Below are 9,038 nucleotides of genomic sequence, written 5' to 3' on the forward strand. Positions count from 1 at the left end.
CCTAGGCTGGACGCCGTGAGGGAGCAAGCGGATTTTCTTAGCCAGATCTCCATGTACAGCTACATCTTTAGGGCCGCTCGGGTTAATATATGTCGTCAGAGGCTCCTCACGCCAATCCCGGGGCGGAGGGGGCGGCGCCTTGAGCTCTCCGCAATAAAACTTTTTGATGTTCGCGTTGCTAATTGCCGAGGTCCTCTTCCAGGATTGGCTGCCCCCTCATAACCATAAGATAATTAAAACGGGGGGGGGGAGGAGTTTTTAAAAAACTTTTTTTTTTTTTTATCATCCAGAGGTTAATGCAAGTGTTTAACAGATGCTTCACTATTAAAATATTTTCCCCCCAACTCGCAAATATTGAAGAATCTTAAACCAGGTATAGTATCATGTGCTTTCTCTTCTGGTTGGGGAAAAAACCAATACCGCAGATACTGCTTTTCCAAGTGTTTTGTAGGTAACAGAGGCAGGAAAATGATCCCAGGCAGACGCGTGCAGTTGAGTGCGGGGCGCCGAGAGCCCAGCGAGGGCGTGGGGACCCCAGAAAGGGGCGGCTGCTGGCGGGCGCGGTCTCCTCGCCGCCGAGGAGCCCGGCGCGCCTGGGGAAGGTAGTCCTCTGAGCTGGAACTGGCTGGGAACCCTGCTCGTGGCGGCTCTTTGCTGCTGCACCGCGTTATCTGGCTCAGAGCTTCTGGGGATGGCTCAGGTCACTGTGCCAACTGGTGGAGATCACGGTTGAGAACCCCGGGGCAATCGGTCAAGACGACTGAAAATGCTCTTATTTCTCTCATTCTTCAGGGACATCAACCCCAACGGAGACTTCGGACGATTTCAGTGTGCGGGCACCTCGATTCCCCGAATGTTTGGTGTGGCCGGGATATGTGTGTCCCTGGTTTAACTAGCCTGTTTGGTAAGTAACTGAATATTTTTTACAGCGTGTTCAGAGCTTATTTTCCAGTTTTTATGAACAAACATATAAATATATCTCTGCATTCCTGTCTCTCCCATAAAAGCGGGCATCTGTGGAAAGCAGGTTTAGTTATCGGAGGGGAACCATTAAACACCAGTTTAAGAGGCAGGCCAGGAGGACGACTCGTGGATGTTTAGACTGCTGGCCTTGCTGATCTTGAACGCATTATAACGGAAAGTGGATCTCCACTTGTAAGTCACCAGCCGTGGGACACCCTGGCCAAAGCGCCCCTATGGCTCCAGCTCAAGCCGGTTCCCAAGAGGCGAGCGAGCGGTGGGGTGGTCAGTGGCTACAACTGAAGTCACCCTGGAGATTTGGCCTCAGTGGCAATGAGAGGCTGATGTGTCTATGGGATTCTGTCTGTGCAAGTGTCAGCAGGATCCTCGCAGGCTGTAAATTACAGAGACTCCAAAGCAGAGGGTGCAGAAGGCAGCACAGGCTCATGGGCCTCAGACCTGGCAAGAGTAGCCCAAGGGACAGCCATGACTCCACTTTGGGCATCGCCTTTTGGAGGCAAGACGAGTCGGGCTCCAGACTGCAGGAGGGGCACCACTCAAAGGACTCCTCAAGGGCAGTTCTCTTTTTACCCACCAGTGCTTGCCGCCAGCTCTGTGCTGGTTCAAGCTGGAAAGCCAGGTCAGAGCGAAGGAAGCCTGCCCAACTTGGGGGCTGCGATGGGCTCCTGGCCCAAGCTCCCGCTGTCCCCAGAGCCCTGGGCAGCAGCGTCAGGAAATATATGTATTTTTAGGTTTGCTGCTGCTGTACAGTAAGAGAAAGAAGGGAGCTCATAGACACAGATGTAAAAACCTGGTTTGGGGGACCACGGTGGGGGCGTTCTTCCTCTCCATATCGGGTCAGTTTCCCTGGACACCCCCAGCAGAGCCCTGGAGAACAGGATGGGGAGTAGCTGAAAGGAGGTGCCAGTGAGCATGCCAGGGGCTTGTATAGAAACTCCTAACTTGAGTGGATCTGCTGTTTTGGGCACAAGAAGAGTCTTTTTAAGAATTGCTTCTTCAAAGAAAGGATACAGGTAGTCTAGTCTGGAATTCTGTTTACATTTTTACCAGGAGGCAAGCTGAGTGTATAAATACTGGTAGTTCCATTCTCTGACATTTGATAAGTTTTTAAAAAGTCTGTTTATAAAAACACATTTAGGTCTTGGGAGCAGGTAGACTAAGTAAGGTGGTTGCACCAAGGAATGGATAAAATTTTAGGGAAAGTTGTTTGGCTCCTTTTAGAAACAGAGTTTTGGGGAGTGGAGGGAGGAAGAAGAATTTAGAGGAGAGCTGGCCTGGGGTCTGAGAAGCTGCCCCCTTCAGTTGTAAAGGATTGGAATTTGCCACATTTAGCTTTTTAATCTGAAACAAAAAAAAATGGGTGAATTCATTCATGGCCCCAGGTAACATTACAAGTAATGCAAGAAATAGACAACACAGTACAGAGAAGAGTAGTAAAAGATGCTAATCTGAACGTCAATCCACCTACAGCATCATTATCAGTTAATTACTGTGATCCAGGAAATCTAAAGCATTATGTATCTCAGAATTCAAACACAGAGGCTGGAGCCTTAGAAAGGTGTTCTGTAAGTGGCTTGGAGAAAAGGGACAAATGAGTGAACTCTAGGAATGTCCTCTACTGTAGTAACTGTCTCAGAGAGGCCACCCTGGCCCCGACCACTGGAGCTCCACTCTGAATGCACAACTGAGCACTTCATGTTTTCCTTTCAGTGTCTTTTCAGGACATTTTGCTCTGAGAATCCTGGGGTGCTTTGTTTGTCTGCTGCTTGGGAAAGCTGTGAGGCTCAGAGGCTATCTCAAGTTTGTCCCCAAATGAGATGGGCTGTGTGTATGAGGGTGGTGCTAATGGAGGTAATGGGAGTGTTGGTGATGGAGGAGAGGTGGGTGCTGATGATAAGGGGAAAGCAGGAGGCCGGGCATAGATCTCAATTGGGATATCAGCTTGGGGACCCCTCTCTTGGGTTGTGTTACTGTGGCCTCTAGCGCACTGCTCCTCAAAAAATACATATTCGGAGTTCTCAAAGGGCACAGGGAACTGCAACAAGGCTGACAGGGCAGCCTGGGGTATCCGGGGAGGAATCCTAGCCAGAGACTGCACCTCTTCTTCCAGGCAGAGGGCTGCGCCTCACTGGACCCGGAGACCCTCCTAGCCCAGGTGCAGGGGAGGGGTTATGACTTTGTGTCTAAAGTCTTCCTTGTAGCTGGTAGTGTACCTGTTGGGCTGTGCAGTACAGCTGCGCCAGCCGAACAAACAGGATCCCGTTCAAATATTTATTTCCAGCCCATGTCTCTTGTCTTTGCTTTACTCCTGCCGCTTCCCCTGGAAAATATTCAAAGAGCACGAGAGAGGCTGAGCACTCCCTTGCATACCTTTTGGTCTTGTGAGATATTACTTTTAAAATCAATCTAGTTTAAACTAAATATTTTTTTTAACTTCAGTCTATTTTTAGGGAAAATACAGATCTTTTTGAGGTATTTATTATTTCAAAGGCAAGGGTAATTTTGTATCTTGTGTTTTGTTCATGAGAACTCAAAATAAACTGGACCTGAAATGATCCAGGCCAGAAGGCCATAAACACACATTTTATATTTACAGGAATTATGGCTCAATCTCCTTCATCATCTTTCAAACCTCTTCTTACCTTGTTTTCCTAAAAAAAGCAGTGGAGATGATTTTGAGCATTATCCTAAATTTGTATAAAAAGGAAAACTCCACAAGATGCTAAGAACCCCAGACAGAATATCATGCCCGGAAGGTGACAGAATAAAGCAACGTGTTCTTGCAGATGTACCCTCAGCCCCACCTGTACCAAGGACAGTGCTTCCTGTGACTCTGTGTTTTTTCTCTGCCAGGGTGGGACTGAGTCATTTTACATGTTAGCCACTTGTCCCAGAATGTTTGGGACATCCAGAACAAGGCGTGTTGTCCAAGTGGCGGCAAGGATGGCCTTCTGTGATCTTGCATTTCCTCCCTTTTTTGTTTTCCTTTTGGGAAATAGTTGTTTACAGACAGGACAAGTGATAATAGTTCAAAGTACACATCTACAAAGTAGAATAGAGTTCGATAGACTTTTATGTCTATTTCAAAAATGAAGAGCATGAAAAGCTGTCCTTGACTTTTATGTGGTTTAATTTCTTCTTAGCAATTTCTTCTTGGATTTGCTGTGGGGCAGGGTTTTGGGAAGAGGGCCATCTTCCCTAGGGTTCCCCACCCGGAGCAGACCTGGGGAGATGGATGGAGGAGGGGCTGGTCCAGCTACAGGGATGACTGTGGAAGGGTTGATTGCTCTTAGGAATCCTTCAGTCCAGTTCTGTTAGGAAATATGTCAGTAGAGAAAATCAGGACCTGCAAAATGCCTGTACATTTTCCTCTTCTTTTCCCTGCTCCTTTCTTCTCTCCTCTCTCCCTTTGCTTCTTCCTTCCTTCCCTTGTAATTTGCTTTTCATCAATGTTTTGATTTACAAGTGGGTTTTTTTTTTCTTGTCACTGAACCTGTGACTGGTGTGAAAGAATGACCTACTGGTTTATTCCTAAATCCTTTAAGAAAATCTTGATATTCAGTACTACAAGCTGTAGAATTTCCATTTTCTCCAAATAATCTATGACTAAGTTGCCATGTTAACTGGTAGATGTGTAACTGTGCTGGAGAGTTTTCATTGATATAAAAGGACTAAATACTTTGATAGGTACTCAAGTCTGTAAAACTGAAATACTCATTCAGACTAAAGGCAACATATGATAATGCCATAAAAGGGCCTCACAAAAAGTAGCATACTGTATATACACAGGAGTTGTTTTTAGTTTTATCATACTAGTCCTAAGAGGAATGGTAAATCTGATCTTTGTTAATCTTTGCTACTTTGTAGTAAATATAGAGTTTTAAGCAAAAATGGCATAAAATACACCCTACAGAATTTGTGTTAAATATTCATCCACATTATTGTTTTAAGCAAATTATATACACAGATATTTTCAAGGCCAGAGGCATGGCTTAGTGCTACAACATGTGCCTCACATGTTCATGGGCCTGGGTTTCATTTGTCAGCATTGCTAAAAAGAAAAATAAATAATGAATAATGAATAAATATTAGAAAAGAAATATTTCTTATAAAGCAGAAGGAGATCAGTCAGAATTCAAAAGAGGAAATAAATGTTATAGTGCGTATTTTGCTCTATGGAATGAGTAGGTAATGGACTTCAGTATAAGCACGCAATGTAGTCAGGGGTTCAGAACAAAATATGAATGGAAATGGCAACTTAAAATGTGGGGCTTTGGAGAAACTATTTATGTGACTGAAAGATTTGCTGGTGACTTGAGGCCCCAGCGCATTGCCATTTCGAACTTTGATGTTGCTCACATTCCTGGGAAATCCTGTTCTGTAGCTTCCTTTGCAAATTTACATGGATGGATTTCTTTAGCTCTGACTGTTCCTTCCAAACCTTTTTTACATTCTTCTAGGGTCTTTGCTTATAGACAAGGGACTTAAGCCAGGGTGGTTAGGTTTCAGGTTAACAAAAAGAAACACTTTTATTGTCAATATTAATGGCAAACCTCGATTTTTACAAGGCTTGGGTTTAGCAGCATGAGCAGATCAAAAGCAGCTTAGCTTCATTTCTCAATATTCTCTGGAGCTTAGACAATTAACTGCAATTTCGCTCCTAAAGAAAGAACGAAAAAAGTTAGTTACAGAAATGTTAAGGTTAGTCTTTTGGCAGAGTTTTTTTTTTTTTTTTTTTTTTTTTTTACCTGGGTACAAGATCTCTGAAGCTATTAAATTTATCCACTCAACTCGAATTGAGTTTTGAAGGAAAATTCCTTAAGAAAATGCGTGTGCGCGGAGTACCCTCATTTGCAATGCCATGAGGCAGTTTCGGCGTGTGCATTCCATGCTAGCCTTTCTGGCTGGGTAAGGATCCGGCAGACTGAGGCCTCCCTGGTAATTTGGGTACACCGAGTCTCCAGTTAATGATAGATAATCAGCCTTTGGGTCATTCGGTCATTCTCTTATTACAAACCCCTCCTGCTCTCTCTGATCTCCTTTCAAACTAAATTTCACACAAACAAATAAAGCAAGACAGGGACAAGTTCTTAAAAAAAGAGAGAGAGAAATATTAGAAACTTCTGATACAGAACTCTAAACAAGGAAAGGCAAGCTAAAAGAGGATAGGAAAGAACATCTTATCAAAATGAACATGTTGTGTACAAAACATTAAAAGAAAAGACTCTGGTTTTTGTTAAAGTGACAGAAAATTAAAATAAAAATAATTGCAGGCAGAAAAGTTATAATATAAACAGAGAAGGCAGGATGCTTGTTGGAAATGCGCAGCACTAGCAAGCTAATTTGTTGTTACAGATTATATATCTGTACTGTGATTGAAGAAGCACTACTTTGTTCCACTTTCCATAAGAGAATGGTTTTCTTTTTTAATGCAGTGTGAGTGCCCATTTAAGTTAACACAGGCCAAAACCTCGAGGAACAAAAAGTGGAGTTGCAATCTGCTTGCAAAGCATCCAATTTCAAACGAAGAAATTGGTTGCATACAGAAAAAGCAGAATTCCATTTCGAATACATTTGGAGACTTCACTAAATGGGTGTGACTGATGCTTTTTTTTTCTTTTTTTTTTGCTGACAGAAGGCACAGTTCATTCTTAGGAAAGTACAACTGAAACCAGTCTTCCCCATCCTCCTGGAGGTCTTCACTTTCCCGGTCTACATCAGCTTGTGACTTCGGAAAGAAACTTCACAGGGGCCAAGGTACTTCTCAGTTCAGATCCTCCTGGGAAAAGCGCGGGAATGTGGGGCTCTAGTAGTTAGGACCGCTGGTGAGAGCGCCCCTAGTGTCATTTTCCACTCCCTGCTCCTAGCAGGTCTGTTGGGCCTGCTTGCAGTACAAAGGCTCCAGAAAGGTCAAAACATTACCACTAGTGTTGCCTCCAAGCCTTAGGTTTTCAATCCTAAAAGGGATAGGAGTTTTGGCTTGATCAACCTGCAGTTAGAGATGGCAACAAGTGGTGAAAGTGTGACTCCTGCATTATTCCCAGTTGTGGGTCTGGCATTCCTTAATTTGCAAGTATCCCTGGCAAACAACCCAGAGTGCTCCCTCTCTCGTATTGCGTGGGAGAATTCACACCTTTTTTTGTTGCTTCTAGGCCCAAGTGAAATGCCCAAGGAAGCCTTTCTAGGTTATCAGTACCCCCTTGCTCCCCCAAATCTAGTTCTGCTTATGAACTCCTTTCTGGTGTTCTCACTAGTATTCCCTTTGTAGTCCTCCCTCCTTCAACTGTGGATTCCTTGACATCCCAGTTAATGAACTGCAGCAAAAAGAGATACTTAGCCTGTGGAAAAGAGATATAGAGAAATGTAGTGCAGTAGTGCAGTCTGATTGATTTTCCTTTATTTTGAAAGTGACTAGAGCTGGTAGAGGGGTTTGAAGTGGTTTACTCGGGTTTAGACCTTCATCTCCAAGCCTTTGGAAGAACTGGGAAAAGATTCTTCCTGATCAGGTGGGCCTGCAGCAGGCCTAGTCCAGGCTGGCCCAACTGATACCGGTGCTCAGCATCCTGAGCTCCAGAGTCAGAGCTGGGCAGGGCTTCCCTGCCCTTCACAGACTGGCTGCAAGATCTGGTTCAGCTCTCTAAACCTTAGTTTCCCTCCTCGAACAGTAGGGATGACTGCACAGCCCTTGGGGTGCATGCGCTAGGTGAAAGGGACCAAGGCACTCTCCAGTGAGTCACCCAATACACAGGCTGCCCTAAATATTCATGCATTTTTCTCTCCCTGCCTTTTCGGGGTTTTCTCTCTCTTCCAGTTGTCTGAAGACCGGCCAGCCTCACAGCGATGGGTACCAGCTCGACCAAGTGTACCTTTCCCGCGCCACCGATCCAGGGGCATCTCCTGTCGCCAACTCCTCCATCCAGCCTTGGTCCCTCGAGCCCCGCAGAACTGCGGCTTGGCGGCCATCGTCGGGGCTCGGGCCTCGAAGGGCGCAGGGCGCTGGGCAGCGGGGCGCGCGACGGCGGGGCAGCAGCACAGGAATGCTGGGGGGACGAGGCGCGGCCAGAGCCACCACCCCGATTTAAACCGCGCTCCCCCGCCCCTGGCATCCTGGTTCAATTCCCACTTTGATCTCCAACCCTCTGTGGATTCCCAGCAACCCAGAGCCAATTCTGGGCCGCTCCAGCGGGGCGAGGTCGTTGCTCCAGGAAGGTTGGACCCTCAGTCTCCCCCGAGCGAGCGTCTGTGGGGATTTTTCTTCGCTCGAGGAGGGCAGGAAGGGGTTAAACGCGCCTCTCTCCCACCCTTATTTTCAAGCCCCTGGCGCTGGGCGAAGGCCACCGTTTCCCTCGTGGGATCTCATTAGGGAAACCCTCACCGCTATTTTCAACATTTCCTCAATCAAGTGTCTTTAAATAGAGCTGCACAAACAAATTGGCGGCAAGAGCGTAGCTCTTGTCACGATGGAGACCAATCCAATATTTCAGTCTTGTTTGCTTTGCAATTACGGGTTGGCTTGTGGCTGCGGTGCCACCGGGGCAGATCTGCAACGGTCCGCCTGCTGCTCTGCACCCGGGGCGGTGCGGGAAGCGACCGGCGGAGCCCTGCGGCAGAGGGGTGGGGGGTGGGGGGTGGCCCGGGAGAGGTGGCGCCGGGGCCGGCGCGGGAGAGGAGGCCTTTCTTTCCCAAGCTTCACGCCAGGGCCGCGCAGGGCGGTGCCGAGGGAGACAGACTTCAGGTTCCAGAGCGAGCCACTGAGGTTCACAGGATAATAAAGAGCATGATTCACATTTGGAAAACAGCCGTGTGTCCTTACCAGCTTCCTTTGTGTCCCGCGCCCCCTTCCCCTCTCCTGCCTTCGGTGCATTTTTATTCAGTCTGTGTTAGCGGTTACTACATTTCCCTTTCTCACTTGCTGTTAAACTGCTAGCATGATTTGTTATATTTTCCATAGCTGCTTATTCTTGTTTGACTTTTTGTAGAAAGTCTCTTTAAATCTGCTGCAGAACTCAATCCCAAGTCCTTTGGATAGGCTCCTGCGCGCATGTGGCTGCCTCCAG

At 46.6% G+C, this 9,038-nt stretch overlaps 1 long non-coding RNA gene across 4 annotated transcripts; it reads left to right on the forward strand.

The window, feature by feature from the left end:
- Positions 1 to 225: 225 nt before the first annotated feature.
- LOC101706762 (uncharacterized) lies at positions 226 to 8,779 on the forward strand. 4 transcript variants are annotated; one of them, XR_002397645.2, is made up of 4 exons: positions 226 to 373; positions 793 to 904; positions 6,617 to 6,738; positions 7,793 to 8,779. It is a non-coding gene; the product is annotated as an uncharacterized LOC101706762 (long non-coding RNA). The 4 variants fall into 4 exon arrangements; XR_015453426.1 differs by lacking the exon at positions 226 to 373 and adding an exon at positions 459 to 602; XR_015453428.1 differs by lacking the exon at positions 226 to 373 and adding an exon at positions 467 to 491.
- The last annotated feature ends 259 nt before the right edge of the window (positions 8,780 to 9,038 follow it).

Source organism: Heterocephalus glaber, unplaced genomic scaffold (assembly GCF_053883595.1).
Source record: "Heterocephalus glaber isolate CG9 unplaced genomic scaffold, H.glaber_assembly_v1.0 deba00001461, whole genome shotgun sequence".
In the NCBI taxonomy this organism is placed as follows: domain Eukaryota; kingdom Metazoa; phylum Chordata; class Mammalia; order Rodentia; family Bathyergidae; genus Heterocephalus; species Heterocephalus glaber.